This window comes from Camelus ferus, chromosome 5, assembly GCF_009834535.1.
Source record: "Camelus ferus isolate YT-003-E chromosome 5, BCGSAC_Cfer_1.0, whole genome shotgun sequence".
NCBI classification, from domain to species: domain Eukaryota; kingdom Metazoa; phylum Chordata; class Mammalia; order Artiodactyla; family Camelidae; genus Camelus; species Camelus ferus.
In genome coordinates, this window is record NC_045700.1 from 43800514 (window position 1) to 43818593 (window position 18080).

Consider the following 18080-nt stretch of genomic DNA (forward strand, 5'->3'; position numbering starts at 1 on the left):
AGAAATGGCAACTTACAGAAAAAAAGAGATTGATGAAGCTAGTCCAAAGTATATCATAATAGCATTGTTAGAGATGTACTCTGAGTAGCAATGTCAAGTTTTATGGGAGCAGGGAACCCATGGGAGCATATTATTAAAGCTAATAGCTCATTCCCCTAGAAACACACATACACACATTTTGCATACAAGTTTATGAGTTCTGGATGCCATAGCTGCTCTAGACATAGATATATAGAGAATTAATTTAGCACCTCATTGTCTGGGTGAAATATAAAATACTGGAAAGAAATAAAATCTATGAAATCACTAGCGTAGTATTTGTGCATAGTAGGCACTCAATAAATTCTCATTTAATTTGAAGTCTGATTAATTTGGTTAATAGTACTTTTTGCTTCAAGTAGGCATGTAGGGAAATCCACACCCACTCTGTTTAATAGTCTATTATAAGAATTCACCACAGGGTGTCACTATTGTTCTAGACAATGGCTTAAACAGAATCCACCCCCAACCCAACTGCCCACCATCCCGCCCCTACCTCCCTTAATTTAAAAAGACTAAGTAATGCCTATGTAGTGAGGAGGGAGAGGAAGGGGGCACTACTTTTGTATCCTGAGTTCTTTTTTTAAAAATAAATATAATACTATATATATTTATAAATATATATATAAATATAAATATATGTATAAACTATAAACATAATTCATTGTTTGAATGTTCTAAAAATATTGCATCAACGTATTTCAGAGCACATTGCAGTTATACCAGGTGAAAAAAAAATTTTTAAAGCACAATTTGGGTTCAGAGACATTACTCCAACCCAGATCCATGGGGAGTCTCAATCACTCATTCAGTCATTCATCAAAGATTTCTTGAGCACCTGCTGTGTTAGGTACTAAGACAATCACAGTATGCCAAGACGGTTGGGCATATCTGGTCACTCTCACAATAGCACTGGGTAATTAGGCCGCTTGGGGTAGCAACAGAGTAGGAATTTGATTTAGGATTCCTACAGAGAACTTGGTCACCCCAAATAGCCTCTCAGTTACTCAGTCTGAAAAATGTCATCATAATCCTACATCCTACAGTACTGCCTGGGGTAATACCCATCTGTGGCAGCTAAGGTAAGCAGCAGTCATCTGTAAAATATCCATCTGGCTGGTGACTTCCCTCTCTGGACACTGAAGGCACGACAGACAAAGCCAACAACATTCACGTGAACAGTTTTTAACAGCATTTTTGAGATACTTACATACCGTGAAATTTATCCATTTAAAGTGTACACGTCAGTGTTTTTTGTTTATTCAGAGAGTTGTGCAATCATTACCACTATTTAATTCCAGAACATTTTTTTTACCCAAAAAAGCAACCCCACACCCACTACTAGTCACTCCCCATTCTCACCCTTTCTCCAGGCCCTGGCAATTACTAATCTACCTTCTGTCTCTGAGGATTCCCTTATTCTGGAAATTTCATATAAATGGAGGCATAACACATGAACTGTTTTTAAATGGCAAAAGAAAGCAATTCTTTCATCTCTACTCCAGCTACTGTGACTTGATTGGGTGGATTTCCGTTTTCAGAAAAGTGCTTCCGAGTAGTGCCCAATACATATATTTATACATCCTTATAATATACATCATGAACTCCCTTGGGGAAATTTCTTAACTTAGCTAAACAGTACAGCCAAACTGAAGTGAAGTTGATTTTACTCAGGACAGAAGTAGCTGAAATTAATCATCTTTGAAATCATTACTTCTTAAGTATGGTCTGCGAGAATGTGGAATCTGCTTGGGTACAATGCTTGTATCTATTATCTTATATTCTGAAGTAGGAGACAAGAGAAATTACAAAGCTCTGCTAGTCTCTCTTAATGAATCACTAAGTAAACATCCAAGTCCTCCACCCAGGCCCATGGGGTAGAATGAGCTGACAATAACCTGCCTGGAGGCAGAGAATAACACCCCCGGAGAGAAAATCGTGGCAGGCACTGTACTAGCTGTTTCCCTCCCACCAACCCTGCAAGATAAGTACTATTAAAATGAGAAAATGAGACTCAGTGAGATTCAATAACATACCCACGGCCACGGGGAGTTGCATCCCTAGTATGTGGAAGTGTTGAATAACGGATAAAAGCACAGAATCAGGAGCCATGCTTTCTGAGCTCAAATCCTGAATTCTATAGCACACTGCCTTGTGTGACCTTGAGCAAGTTCCTTAACCTCTCCGTGCTTCAGGTTACCTCTGTAAGGAAGGGCAGCTAATAATACTTAACTTTCTAGGGAGGTTATAAGGTTCAAAGAAGTCAATACTGAAAGCATTTACTAAGTGCCTGGCATATGGAAAGCCCCATGTAAGTGTTAACTACTATTACTATTATTAGAATCCAGATTTGCCTGGATTTAGAGTCCTTCACTGGGATGAAAAACCATGCCTCTCCATGCTTACCTTATATCCTTGCAAGTTAAAAATGGTGGCTGAGGAGGCCTGTGGAGGCCTGTGAGCTGAGCTGAACTAGCAGTGCTGCAAGACGTGGGTTCTCAGTGTTCCCCCTGGCACAGTGAGCACATTGGTGGTACCACCCTGCTCATACTCCAGACAACATCTGCAACTTGAATTTTAAGTTTTCTTAGTAAAATGTATTATCTCTTTATCTGTATAATTTTGCCTGCATGCCTCTATGGAATCATTCTGGAGAGTTAACAGTAAATAAATCAGTCTCTGTTGTTTGTAACATTAATGCAGCTGTTTAAGGTTGATCATTTAAGAAGAAGCTCATGAACAATGTAATACCTACAATTTGGAACACCTGCTGCTGTGACTGTGCATTTGAAACCTGTTTCATTATTCTCCAAATACCTAGGTATTCTGTAAATATCTAGGGCATTGCTCTCTTTACTGCAGGAATTCTCAACCTTGGTTATACACTGGAATAACATGAGGAGCTTAAAAACCATTGATGCCTGGGCTGTGTCCCCAGAGATTCTGATTCCATTGGTCCAGGGTGCAGCCTGGGCATCAGGAATTTCAAAGGCTTCCAAGTTGTGGAAAGCCAAGTTTGAGAGCCAGTGTTTAGCTGGCAGTCACATGACCTCTGGTCCTGCCTCAGTTTCAGTTGCTGTGGAGAATGGCTCCCTATATTTTCAGGTTTCTTTAGAGATCCCTCCACTACCAAATGAAGTTTCATTTTTGATATGCCCCATGATCCATGTATTATGTCAGACCATCCCAACCCAAGCCTTCAGGGCAGGTCTCCTAAGTGGGCATGCATTAGTGAGTGTCAATTTTCTTATAATCTCAACTGAAATGAATCTGATAGTTACCCAAGTCCAGAGATGAGCTGAAGACAGAGGTTGAAGATAAACTTAGAAAAGGGCCTTAATTCTGGTAACGAGTGTGGATTGTTTAAAAATTATATTCACATGTTCAATTCTATTGCTTTTTTTAACATTTTTTATTGATTTATAATCATTTTACAATGTTGTGTCAAATTCCAGTGTAGAGCACAATTTTTCAGTTATACATGAACATATATATATTCATTGTCACATTTTTTTCTCTGTGAGCTACCATAAGATCTTGTGTATATTTCCCTGTGCTATACAGTATAATCTTGTTTAATCTATTCTACAGTTTTGAAATCCCAGTCTATCTCTTCCCACCCCCTGCCCCCTTGGCAACCACAAGTTTGTATTCTATGTCTGTGAGTCTATTTCTGTTTTGTATTTATGCTTTGGGTTTTTTTTTTTTTTGTTCGTTTGCTTGTTTTTTAAAGATTCCACATATGAGCAATCTCATATGGTATTTTTCTTTCTCTTTCTGGCTTACTTCACTTAGAATGACATTCTCCATGAGCATCCATGTTGCTGCAAATGGTGTTATGTTGTCGGTTTTTATGGCTGAGTAGTATTCCATTGTATAAACATACCACATCTTCTTTATCCAGTCATCTGTTGATGGGCATTTAGGCTGTTTCCATGTTTTGGCTATTGTAAATAGTGCTGCTATGAACATTGGGGTGCAGGTGTCTTTTTGAAGTAGGGTTCCTTCTGGATATATGCCCAAGAGTGGGAATTCTATTGCTTTTCTTCATTATATTATAAACTAGAATCATATTACTTCAGTATAGATTCTTATATAAATATATGGCATGATTAAAATATATAATTGAACTGTAGTGTATTTCCTTTTTTTTGCTTTCCTCTATAGGAAGATGGAGATGAAATGGAAACTACAGAGTAAAAACAGAACACCTCATAAAATGATTGGGCCAATAAGAATGAACACTAAATTGAGTGTTGAATCATTTCCATTGCACAACAGGCATCTACTAGGTAACTGGTGCTGTACTAGGTGCTCAGAATTTTTAAAATGCCCCTTGTGAGACTGACCATCCAGGGAGGGAACAGATAACTGCAAAATACTGTGGTCAGTGCTCCACTAGAAAAGAATAACAGAGAAGAAGTCTTGAACTCAAAGAGGAGAATGGGGGTGGGGGCAGAGAAGCCTTCTGGAGGAGGTAGTGCCTTAGCTAATATAAAAGATAAGTGTTATCCAAGTGAAGTGAAGTATTGGGGTTTGGGGTGTAGGGCCTCACTTAATTATATTCCAGCTTCCCTCCAGGTTCTGAACTAATTGAGAAATTGACCCATGGATCAATAGGGATCTAAATCTCAGCATATTACTGTTATTTTGGTATTACTCTAAGAATGACCATGACTTTGCCAGAGGGAGTGTAGGAAACAGTGATAGAAGGAATCCTGTGATTTTCAGCTGCTTCTTACCGTGTGGTTTCTATCACGTTTCCTAGAATCTATGGTAATGTAAACATGGCAGATTGTTAAATATGTTCGAAGTATTTCTTATTCACTGAGCAAAGCAAATTTGTCAGTTCTTAAAAGACCCATGAGAACACATTGTTATTTCTCACAAATTCTAACCGAAGAAAAGTAAATCTTCTTTGTTTTTATTTGAACCCATCCCAGAATCAGTCCTAAACCATATAGTTCATTTGGCATACACTGACTTTTGGACACATTCTTAATTATCATACCTGGTCCTAAAAGCCAAATGTGAAAAATCAAGACCAGCTTCTTGTACACAATCGTGAGACAAAATTTTAAGAACTACTGTAAGTCCACCTCAATTGGATTAGGTAAAATTAGGTGGGATGTTTAGGAAATTTTTTTTTTTGCCTCTATTTTTCATCCTTCTTATCCTTTTTTTTTTTTTCCTGCTCTATATCCACCTTTCCTAGGTTAAATGTTATGGTTTTCCTTTGATCCTAAAATTAAAAATATATAAAATATGGTAGCTCAATATTTGGAAACCATTTAATTTTTTTAAATTATAGCAATCAATTTTTATAGATTCATCTTGATTCACTTACTTTATAAAATTTCTGCTAATTTACTATTTAATTTTCATAGTAGCATTGCTCAATGGCATGATGAAATAACAATCTCTGTGGTCACTACATTTAAATCTTCCTATTATGAATTCAATAGTTGTCCAAAATGCATTCCTCTACATGGATTCAATTACAAATATAGTTTTGAAATACAATGAAACTATTTCACTTGAAAAGGTGAGATACTGGAAAGGCCTTTTCTTACCTAAGATGATAAACATGTACATTTGTAGCTGAAAAGAAATTATAATCATTTGGTCATCTAAAAATTAAACATGGCCTGAGGTGATCAAGTGATAAAAATTTACCTTAAAAATGCTTTTAAAACAGAAATTATAATTAACCTACTTTAAAAAGATATGAGTAATTTTTGTCAAAATTGTATTTTTGTCAGAATCGTAGATTCTTTTTTAGTCAATTTTTCACTTTCATCCAGCCTAGTAAAAATGCATATACCTGAGTCCAGTCCTTGAGAGAGGAAGTTTTTATAACCTAGTCCCAGTTTATTCTGGGAACCTGGGTAAGTTATTTCTGGCTTTTCATCAGGAATGGACAATGTTGAAGGGTCAAAAAGTCACTGATATTGTCAATAACAGGTGTTGGGTGTGGGCTGGTGAGGAACACAAAGCTCCAATCCCTCCCCGGATTCCATCTCCACCAGCTTAGATTATGGCCTCACATACAGCTCATCTTCCACCTGACTTTCATTTCGTTAGAAGGCAGACATTAAAAACCAGTGACTCAGTGAGAGAGGAATGAGTAAGGAGCTGAAAACATAAATAGAATTCCTATTATGCCTGCTCCTCTTTCAAATATGCTTTTGAAGTGAGTGAGTGAGTGAGAGAGTGAGAGAGTGAATAAGTTAAAAAGCATGAGAATTTGAGCAACAAAATAAATCTCTGTGGTATTGCATTATAACCCAAAGAATAAATTAAATATCCATGCATCCATACTGACATAAATAAATGACTGAATAAATAAATAAATGGTAGAGAAGGAAAAGTCTTTCTTACAGCATTCCAACTAATATATTTAGATACTTCCCTCTCGAGGATATGGAGCTTAATTCTCCTTCCCTTGAGTGTGGGCTAGACTGAGTAACTCACTTTCAAAGACTAGAGCATGGAAAGAGAAAAATAGTAACTTTGCTGGGGAGAAACCTAGGGCAGACACCTCCTTAACTAGTGATCAAGGTTGACATTTTTAGTAATAAGTCGGGTTGATATCTATGTACCCCTTGATTTGTTACTTACACTCCACAACAATATATGCAGTATGATTCCTTTCATCTATTTACACACTTGCTGCAGCTTAGAGATATGTATGTGTGTAAGTATATTCAGGAATATATAGAAAAGTTTTGGGAGGAAATAGACTAAGCTGTTAACAATGGTTACTTCTCGGGAGAAAAGTGTTATTGGAGGGAAGGGGCAGATGAAGGAGTACTTAAACCTTTTATTCTATGTTTCTGTATTGTTTTAAAATTTTGCAGCCATCATTTTTTGTAATTTTTATTAATTAAAAAAAAATAGAAATGTTCTAAAAGTGAGAGCATGAGCTCTGGGGAGGAATTTGCAACTTCACACTCTGTAGCTCTGGTCTCCTCCCAAATAAGAAGAAGTCCTCTGGTAAAGCATCTTTTGAAGACTTCCTGATTAGTCATTCTCTACTTTGACTTATTTTCAAAATACTTGACTCACGCCAACATAATTTAATGCTACTCTTAAACCTGAATTTTCATTTTGCAAGTCTAAACTTCAGTGTCTTTTCCAGTAGGAATGTTAAGGCTTAGTCAGGTGGTGAGCACCGATGTCTCGACTACTCTGTAGGACTCTGCTGGCAAATCCAGGATGACGCACTGACATACATCAGATGTTGGAGCATCTAAGATCTAAATGATGTCAAATGAAAGAAAAGTGAAACATAGGTATATATGATTATAAACACCAAGTCCTATCAACGTGGAGATGGTTACATGTGAATTTGTTTCCCTCTGATGTCATGGAGATAGAATCTTTGGCTATCTTTTTTTCATAAAACTGAATAAATATTTGTTAATTGAAAAATAACACTACACTGAGTGCAAGATAGTGTTATGCAGCAAATGCAATTGAAAAAAGATAAAGAATGGCTGCCAGGGCTGTAGGAAGGAGTCTAAGTCCTAACCTTTGCTCATCCCCAGCTGAGTCAAGTGGCAAGTGTGCGACTAAGAGAGTATGTGTCCTACAGATCAAAGAATCACTGGAGTTACAATGTGAAGCCTATGAGAATGACTGTAAGAAGGGGAAAGAACATTCCACATCTTCATTAAATCCTCAAGATATCATTATTTTCATATATGAAAATAGGTGTTAATCTGTAGGAACCTCAGATGTCAGCAGTGTCACCTTGCCTGTAACAATGAGATAAGATTGGCTAAAACATCATTCCAGATTCTGTGCAACATCCAACCATGTACCCAAGATGTCTGTGCTATCCCAGAGGGTTTATCTTCTCATAGTACCTACAGCTCCAAGCTTTGACTTCCTCTGAATTAATTTGTTCAGATTACTCATTGCCCTATCTTCATAACACCCTGTCTCTGTTCTGAGCCGAAATTTAGTACCTCTTTCTGATCTCTACAGGGGAGAAAATATTCACACAAAGCCTTTGTGTTTTAACAGATTTTGCTTAAAGTTTTGTGAGATGAATGGGGTTTATATCACAATTCTAGAGATAACCTAAAATCCAGAGTTAGATGTCCATGCCATTCAAATGACCTTCTGCCATCAAGTTGAAATTGTCATTTCTACTTCAGCCCCCTTCTAGGCTTCATGGCTCTTCTCTCCCTCTTTTCTGCCCCTCTCCTCACAATATGTGTATTCTAAAAGTGTATAAGCTGACAGCATCTGGAGAACATTTTTCATACTATTTACTTTTTTATTAGTGCAGATAATATTATAGCTTACAAAATGGATTTTCCAAGCTTTACTAGGTATGTTATAATCAGTAGGTAATAGAAATTCTAAGAAATAGACAGTAACTTTTTTCATCTTTCTGTAACCTCTTTAATCTTTAAAATCTAACCTGATGGTTAGTGCACTGTAAATAGTTCAACATCATCAGATTGTTTATGTGTTTTGGGTTTGCATGAAAGAACAATAACAATTAAACCCACTCCATTCATAATGTTTATGTTTAATGCTGTGAAGAGTTGCAATTTTATCAGCCCATTGAGCACTGAACCTCAATTTGAGTGTACAAATTATTCTGCAAAACAAAATAATAACCTTCTAAATGTGTTACTATGTACTATTAATGGCATGCTATTAAAATAACTTTGGGCACCACAGTAGATCTACTTTGGAGGTATGAGTTTAAAATATTTGTAAAATGTTTTATAAAATTACTAATAATGAAATATAAATAATTATAGACATTTTCCTTGTTCTTTTTTTTCATACAGAAGATACACAGGAGCCAAGATGTAGATCAACTTAGATCAAGGCCATGCAATGTATATGATATAATGGATATTATGATACTGTGATCTGGATATAAATGACTGACAAACTTTTGGTATGATAACCATCTATCATTTTGTCAATGATGGTCAATGTATAAAAGCTTGCTCATTTTTTAGTGGAGGTTTGAGTAATATAAATATGAATTCAGGAGTACAACTTGATAGTCTAATAGGATTAGATTGGGGAGGAGAATGTATCCAAGTAGAGAACAGCATAAAGAAAAGCACAGATACATGCTGGGAATCAGGAATTAATAGCTCAGAATTCCTGGCCACTGGCAAATAGTGAGATGTAATGTTAGAGTTCTGGAGTAGTCTGGCTTTATAATGATAAGGATAATTATAAAGAGAGTTCAGCCTTTTAAAGGTTAGGGAAGAAACACTGAACTATGGTAAATGGGACTAGAGTGATTCACTTAAGAGTCATTGGTTTGTTTCCAGTTTGACCAGATTGGAGGTCAGTGGAGCTGGTGACAATGGGAAGAGAAGAGACCTGATTCCTCCCATGACTAGCATCAAAATACAGGGGCTGCAGCTATTACTAAGACAACTACGCATCTTAGTAGGAAGGCTGAGGTGATGAGCACATGGCTTTCCTTGCTTCCCTACTCTACCCTTCACTGTCCCCATCAAAACTGGGATTTACCTACTCTGCATAATCCACTGCCAACCTCCTAAACTAAACATCAACTCAATCCAATCAAGCAAGAACACATCTATTTTGGATGTGGTATATTAAGAAAATGAACATGTTTTTAAGCATGGCTTACTGTTCTAACTGTGCATATTGATTGCTGGCGAGTTTAGTCACAAATTCAGAATGTTTGTGTTTCATCCAGTTACATGAGCAGTGTGTTACTTTTCAGTTATATAAGAAAACATCATTTCTTATGCATCCTCCATGATTTCTAGGAGCACATCCCACAGAATACCTTGTACATGAACTATGTTTCATTTTATTTTCCATAATCTTGAGATCTTGAAAAGGATCCCACAAGTTCTTTATAGTAAGAAAGCCTTTGTTTAACAAAAGAACAAAGGATTCTATAAATTCAACACTTAAGTATACAGATGAAACATTTTAAAATAAAATGTTTTATAGTAACATTAAAACCCTCTCATAGCTCTTTTATGTTTTAAAACATACTGTAATAAACACCGCTCAGGAACTTGTGACATGTATCTAATGACTGTCTTCATGTAGAAGTTAAAGAATAGATCAAACACTAGGAGTAATACAAATGTGATTACTTCTCCCCTTAAAGGCTTTTTACTTAATATCAATTTTCTAGTAGTTGAAAAATTGTTGCTAAGTGCAATAATTTTGTTTTAAGAATGGAGTATATTACCGTAACATTGATTGCCACCTAACTGAACAAAGAGTAAAATATGGGCACTGAAGCACATTTTATGATATGTAGATTCTAGATTTTAGGTTTTTTTTAATCTTAAGGTTATAAAATATATTTTGGCTCACTGAATGTCTTCCTAGTAAGATGTGTCTTCTCTTGGCAGAAGAAAAGACAGTATCTGGGGGCATCCAAGAAACTGTGGACACTCAATGAAGGGTGAAAGGTGACACCCTGGAGGGAAGACTCTAATTATTATTCATGAACTCTCAACATTAATAAAGGTGATCATTTTAAAAAGGAGATGGGTGGAGTAGGGAGAAGAAATGACTCAGTGACTTAAGGATAACAACTGGTTTTTCATTCCTGCTTTGACTCTACTGTGCTTCTTTGCTATCCAGACTTTGCACTGTTTCAGTGGGCTCTAATGTTGTTATACATTTCCCCTCTCAAGGCCTTAACTTTGCTTTTAGGATAAGAATAAATAGGTGTTCTTGAAAGGAGTGAGCAGGCAAGAGTAGTTCAACAAATGGTGCTAGATACTACCCAAGGCAACCTACAGATTCCATGCAATCCCTATCAAAATATCGATGGAATTTTTCACAGAACTAGAATAATATTAAAATTTGTAAGGAAACACAAAAGATCCCAAATAGCCAAAAAAAAAAAAAAAATCTTGAAAAAGAACAGAGCTGGAAGAATCCCATTCTCTGACTTCAGACTATACTACAAAGCTACAATAATCTAAACAGTATGGTACAAGCACAAAAACAGTCACACTGATCAATGGATCAGAATATTGAGCCCAGAAATAAACCCAAACACCTATGGTCAATTAATCTACAACAAAGGAGGCAAGAATATACAATGAAGAAAAGACAGTCTCTTCAATAAATAGTGCTGTGAAAACTGGACAGCTACACATAAAGGAGTGAAGTTGGAACATTCTCTAACAGCATATACAAAATTAAAATCAAAATGGATTAAAGACCTCAATGTAAGACCAGAAACCATAAAACCTCTATAGGAAAACATAGGCAGAATACTCCTTGACATAAATTGTAGCAATATTTTTGAGGTCTATCTCCTATAGCAAAGGAAATAAAAGCAAAAATCAACAAATGTGACCTAACAAGATATAAAAGCTTTTGCACAGCAAAAGAAACCATCAACAAAACAAAGACAACCTACTCAGTGGAAGAAAATATTTGCAAACAATATATCTGATGGGATTAATATCCAAAATATACAAACAGCTCACACAACTTATCATCAAAAAGCAAACAATCCAATTTAAATATAAGCAGAAGAACTGAATAGACACTTTTCCAAAGAGGAAATGCGGATGGTCAGTAGGCATGTGCTCAACATCACTGATCAGGGAAGTGCTAATCAAAACCACAATGAGATATAATCTCACGCCTGTCAGAGTGGCTATCATCAAAAAGAACACAGATAACAAATGTTGGCAAGGATGTGGAGAAAAGGGAACCCTTGCACACTGTTGGTGGAAATGAAATTGGTGCAGCCACCATGGAAAACAGTATGGAGGTTTCTCAAAAAATTAAAATAGAACTACCATATGATCCAGCAATTCTACTCCCAGGTATATGTCCAAAAACCCCAAAAACACTAATTTAAAAAGATACATTCACTAAATGTTCATAGCAGCATTATTTACAACTGCCAAGATACGGAAGCAACCTAAGGGTCCATCAACAGATTAAAGGATAAAGAAAGTGTGTGTGTATATATATATATATACACACACACATATATGAAATACTACTCAGTCATAAAAAAAGAATGAAATTTCGCATTTGCAACAACATGGACTGACTTGAAAGATATTATACTACGTGAAATAAGTCAGACAGAGAAAGATAAATACTATATTATATCACTTATATGTGGAATCTAAGAAATACAACAAGCTAGTGAGTATAACAGAAAAAAAGCAGACTCACAGACAGATTGGTTACCAGTGCAGAGAGGGAAGGGAGGAGGAGCAATAAAGGGGAAGGGAGTTAAGAGGTACAAACTATTATGTATAAAATAAGCTGTAAGGACATATTGTACATCACAGGAAATATAGCCAATATTTTATAATAAGTATAAATGGAATATAACCTTTAAAAATTTTAAGTCACTAAGTTGTATACCTGCAACTTATATAACATTGTATATCAACTATACTTCAATAAAAAAAAGTGGTGCTGGAACAACTGACTATCCATATAGAAAATAAAGGACTCTTATGGGAGACAAAAGTGAACCTCTACCTTTTTTCACATCATATATTAAAATTAACCTGAAACAGTTCATATGCATAAATTAAAATCTAAAACTGTTAAGACTTCTAGAAGAAAACAAGAAAATTGTTGTGATCTTGGTTGGGAAAGATTTCTCAGACAGGACAACAAAAAAACATTAAATAGAAAAGAAAAAAATGATCAGTTAAACTTCATTAACATTAAAAACTTAAAACTTCTCTTCAACAAAGGAGGCAAGAAAATACAATGGAATAAAGACAGCCTTTTCATCAAATGCTGTTGAGAAAACTAAACAGCAGCATGTAAACCAATGAAGGTAGAACACTCCCTTATACCATACACAAAAATAAACTCAAAATGGATCAAAGACTTAAACATAAAACAAGATACAATAAACCTCCTAGAAGAAAATACAGGCAAAACATTATCTGACATACATCTCAAAAATGTTTTCCTAGGGCAGTCTATCCAAGCAGTAGAAATAAAAGCAAGAATAAACAAATGGGACCTAATAAAACTTACAAGCTTCTGCACAGCAAAGGGAACCATAAGTAAAATAAAATGACAACCTATGGAATGGGAGAAAATTTTTGCAAACGATGAAACCGACAAAGGCTTGATCTCCAGAATATATAAGCAGCTCATATGACATAATAAGAAAAAAACAAACAACCCAATCCAAAAATGGGCAGAAGACCTAAACAAGCAATTCTCCAAGGAAGAAATACAAATGATCAACAGGCACATGAAAAAATGTTCAATATCACTAATTATCAGAGAAATGCACATCAAAACTACAATAAGGTATCACCTCACACCAGTCAGAATGGCCATCATTGAAAATTCCACAAATGACAAATGATGGAGAGGCTGTGGGGGAAAAGGGAACTCTCCTACACTGCTGGTGGGAATGCAGTTTAGTGCAGCCACTGTGGAAAACAGTATGGAGATTCCTCAAAAGACTAGGAATAGACTCACCATATGAACAGGAATCCCGCTCCTGGGCTTATATCCAGAAGGAACCTTACTTCAAAAAGACACCTGCACCCCAATGTTCATAGAAGCACTATTTACAATAGCCAAAACATGGAAACAGCCTAAATGTCCATCAACAGATGACTGGATAAAAAAGATGTGGTATATTTATACAATGGAATACTACTCAGCCATAAAAACCAACAACATAACACAACTTGCAGCAACATGGATGCTCTTGGAGAATGTCATTCTAAGTGAAGTAAGCCAGAAAGAGAAACAAAAATACCGTATGAGATTGCTCATATGTGGAATCTAAAAAAAATTTTTAAATGAACATAAATACAAAACAGAAACAGACTCACAGACATGAAATAAAACTTGTGGTTGCCAAGGGGGTGGGGGATGGGAAGGGACAGATTGGGATTTCAAAATTTGTAGATACTGACAGGCATATGCAGAATAGATAAACAAGATTATACTGTATAGCACAGGGAAATATATACAAGATCTTGTGGTAGCCTACAGCAAAAAAAAATGTGACAATGAATATATGTATGTTCATGTATAACTGAAAAATTGTGCTCTACACTGGAATTTGACACAACATTGTAAAATGACTATAACTCAATAAAAACCTTAAAACTTTTGCTCTTTGGAAGACAAAAATTAAGAAATGAAAAGGTAAGCCAGAGACTGAGAGAAAATATCTACAATACATATATCTAACAAAGGATTTTCCTCATACAAAATTCAATAATAAGAAAACAAACCCTTAAAATGTGAAATGACATAAACAGGCACTTTACCAAAAAAGATTTACAAGTGGTCAATAAGCACACAAAAGATGCTTAACATCATTAGTCACCAGGGAAATACATGTTAAAACCACAGTGATATAACACTACATACCAACTAGAATGGCTAAAGTTAAAAAGATTGACAAATGATGGAGATACATTTTGTTGGTGGGATTGTAAAATGGCACAACCGTTATGGAAAACAGCTGGCAGTTAAACATATACCTACCATATGACCCAGTAATTTCACCCCTAGGAATTTACCTGAAAGAAATGAAAATCTATATCCACAAAGACATGTATGATTGTGTTTGGCAACTATATTAATGATAAAAACTGGAAATGACCCAAATGTCAACAGATGAAACAAACTGCACTGGATCCATAGAATGAGCCACAAGATAGAAATAAAAAGGAGCAAACTATTGATATATGTATCAATATGGATGAACCTCAAAACATTATGTGAAATGAAAGAAACCAGATACAAAGGAGTTTATATAATATATAATTTACTATACTTTTTATATGAAACTCTAGAAGACTCAAAGTTAATTTACATACTGGCATATTTTATGTACATACATAAATATATATATATTTTAATTTAAACCACATTAAAATAATGAAAAAAATCTGCAATGATAGAAAGCAAACAAGTGGTTTCCTGGGACCTGGAGTTGACTACAAAGGTGCATGACTTTCGGGGGTGACCGAAATGTTCTGTAGGTTTGTTGTGGAAATGGTTATATGGACACATTTTACTTGTCAAAATTCATCAAAGTACACCTAAAATAGGCATATCTTACTGTTTGTAAATCATACCTCAGTAAAATTGATTTAAAAAGTAAAAGCACATACACACACAAAACTTTAATTACAAAGGCAGGAGGAAAAAAAGTCTGGGAAACAAAGTACATGAAGTTCCAGTTACAAGCACATTGAAAACTAGTCATTTCAATCTTCAGTTCAAAGGTCCTACTGTGATGTCAGTGTATTAATTTAATACTGCTGCATGATAATTATCACCATCTTAGATGTTTAAAACAACACAAACTTATTTGTTCTCTGTGGATCAGGAGTCTAGGCTGAGTTCTTTGCTCAGGGTCTTACCTGAAATCAAGGTGTCAGCCAGGATGGGATCTCCTCTGAGGTTTGGGTTACCCTTCCATGCTCATTCAGGTCATTGGCAGAATTTGTTTTCTTTCTGGCTCTCAGCTGTTAAAGGCTACCCTCAGTTCCCAGTCCTGTGGCTTTCTCACAACTTGACTATTTCATCAAAGTCAGTAGGGAAATCACATTTAAAGACTCATCTGATAAGGTCAGGCCCACCAAGAATAGTCTCCCTTCTGACTAATTCAAAGGGCATTAAATCACATCTGCAAACTCTTTCACTTTTGTCATATAACATAATCTAACCACAGAACTAATATCCTACCATATTCATAGATTCTTCCACATTCAAGGGGAGGGGATTACATAAGGTATGTACACCATGGGTGGGAATCTTAGAAGCCACCTAGAATGGCCCTCAACAATTCATGCCTCTTCCAAAGGAAAAAAAATTCTTCACTCCCTCCCAAGGTTCCCCTCTCACCACATTATAGCATCAAGTCAAAATTCAAGATCTCATCATCTAAATTATTTATATCTGAGCAAAGGAGATTCCTGACCATAATCCATTAAATGCAGTTCCCTGAAGCACAATTCCCCTTGGTGAGCTATGAAACTGAAGACACCAGTGTTCCCAGCACTCCCATCATCCAATGGTGGGAGAGGCATAGGAGAACAGTTAGAGTTCAAAACGGGAGAAATAGAAAGTACAAATCACTGACTATAACAATTCTGACATCTGTGCAAATGTTCGAACTTTACTGATTAAGTTATAAGATCTGGGAATAATCTCCCAAGGCTCTGATCGCTGCCCTCTGGGCTTCTGGTTCTATCCTCAGAGTCATCCCTCCTTTTTCATGATATGTAGCCCATGTTTGCAGGGAAGTAATTTTATCAGCCTTCTTCCTGCCGGTAGAATTTTGCTAGGTCTAATAGCCTCTGCTATTTGTCACAGGAGCATACCAGTCCTGATATCAATAATTGTCTTAGTTTTCTATTGCTGCATATAACAAATGACCACAGCTTAAAACAAGACATTTATTATCTCCTTGTTTCTATAGATCAGAAGTCCAAATATGGCTTACCTTGCTTTTCTGCTTAGGGTGACAACCAGGCTGCAATCCAGACATTTCCTGGGGCTAAGACTTCATCAGAAGTTTTAATGGGGAAAGAGCTGCTTCCAAGCTAATTTAGGTTGTTGGCAGATTTCAGGTCCTTGCACCTATACAGCTTGAGGCTGCTGGCCTAAAGGTGGTATCATAGCAGGTAGCCTCTGTGAGGTAAGCCAGAGAGTCTCTTGATCCAGTCAGCTGAGATGTAGTCTTACATAATATAATCATGGGAATGATTTCCTATCACTTTTACACCCCATCCCCTTTGTTATCTTCTATCGGCTAGATGCAAATCACAGGTTCTGCTCACATCCAAGAGGAAAGGATAATACAAGGGCATGACTCACTGGGAGCCACTTTAGGATGTGCCCACCACATATTCCTTTTTCTCTGTTACCTTCTTCAACCTGAGAAAAACTCCTCACGCTTTTCATGTTAGTATCCCCAGTATTTGGCACAGGGCCTGACACATAGGAGCACCAGATAATTTAAGGCCTGTTGTGTAACGTTTGATGTCAGGACTCCTTTATACTCTTAAAAACATCACTGAGGAACTGAAAGAGTTTTACTTATACGGGTTCTATCTAGGGACACTGAGACGTTTAAAAATTCATTTAATTCATGAAAAATTAAATATAACTTCATTATATATTAACATATATTACATCTTTTAAATTATATTTTTTAAAAATTTGTGAGAAGAGTAAGATTGTTTTACAGTTTTGAAAACTGTTTTAATGTCCAGCTTAAAATTAAGACAGCTGTTTTCCCATATCTCTTCCACATTCAATTCCACATTATATGGCCTCTGAAAAATTCCTCCTTATATTCAAGGATTGATTGAGAGTTCAAAAGGCACACAATGTTGTTATGAATAAATTTTGACCTTGTAGGCACCCTGCTAGGATCTTGAGGACCTCTTGGAGTCCCCAGAGCACACCTGGAACCACTGATTTAGAGAAATGTCAAGAATTGAGGGAAGGATGGCACTGATTCATTCAAAAAGTACTTACTGAGTGCCAGTTCTGTGCTGGGCTCTGTCCAAAGGGAACTCCATCAGGCCCTGTCCTCAGGGTACTCACAGTAGGGTGGCAGAAGATAGATCAAGGACAGCTTCAGTTCACTTCAGAGCTGAGAGCTAAGTGACAAAGGGCCAACCATGCGGAGATGTGGAGAAACAGAGTTCCAGACAGAGAAAGGGGGCCTCCAAAGGCTCTGAGCCCCGGCTGGTGGAGAGCAAGTAGAAGGCTCGAGGTCCGCATGAGGTGGACTGGGCGGAATGGGGCCGGGCCAGATAAGGAATTTAGAGCTTCAAGTCTAAATTCTTGACAGTGTAAAGAAATGGGGGGAGTGGGTGGGACGGCTTAAGGGTGCATGTCTGGTGGCGAGGAAGGTCACTCAGAAGTCAAGCACACGCTCCTGGACGAAGCTCGGCTTGGCTTCTCTGAGGCGCGGAACTCTGAGCCTCAAAACCGCTTAACGACGCGTCAGAACTGGGAAAGTGCGCCAATTACCTAGAGGAACTTTGGGCCTCGGCGCCTGCCGT

General features: G+C 36.7%; 1 long non-coding RNA gene across 2 annotated transcripts in view; it reads right to left on the bottom strand.

Moving 5' to 3' along the window:
• LOC116663655 overlaps positions 1 to 17924 on the bottom strand; it is a 71885-nt gene extending 53961 nt beyond the window's left edge. For both annotated transcript variants that reach the window (XR_004319915.1, XR_004319914.1), the window contains exon 1: positions 16508 to 17924. This is a non-coding gene — a long non-coding RNA (uncharacterized LOC116663655). The remainder of the gene's footprint in view (positions 1 to 16507) is intronic.
• Between the last annotated feature and the right edge of the window lie 156 nt (positions 17925 to 18080).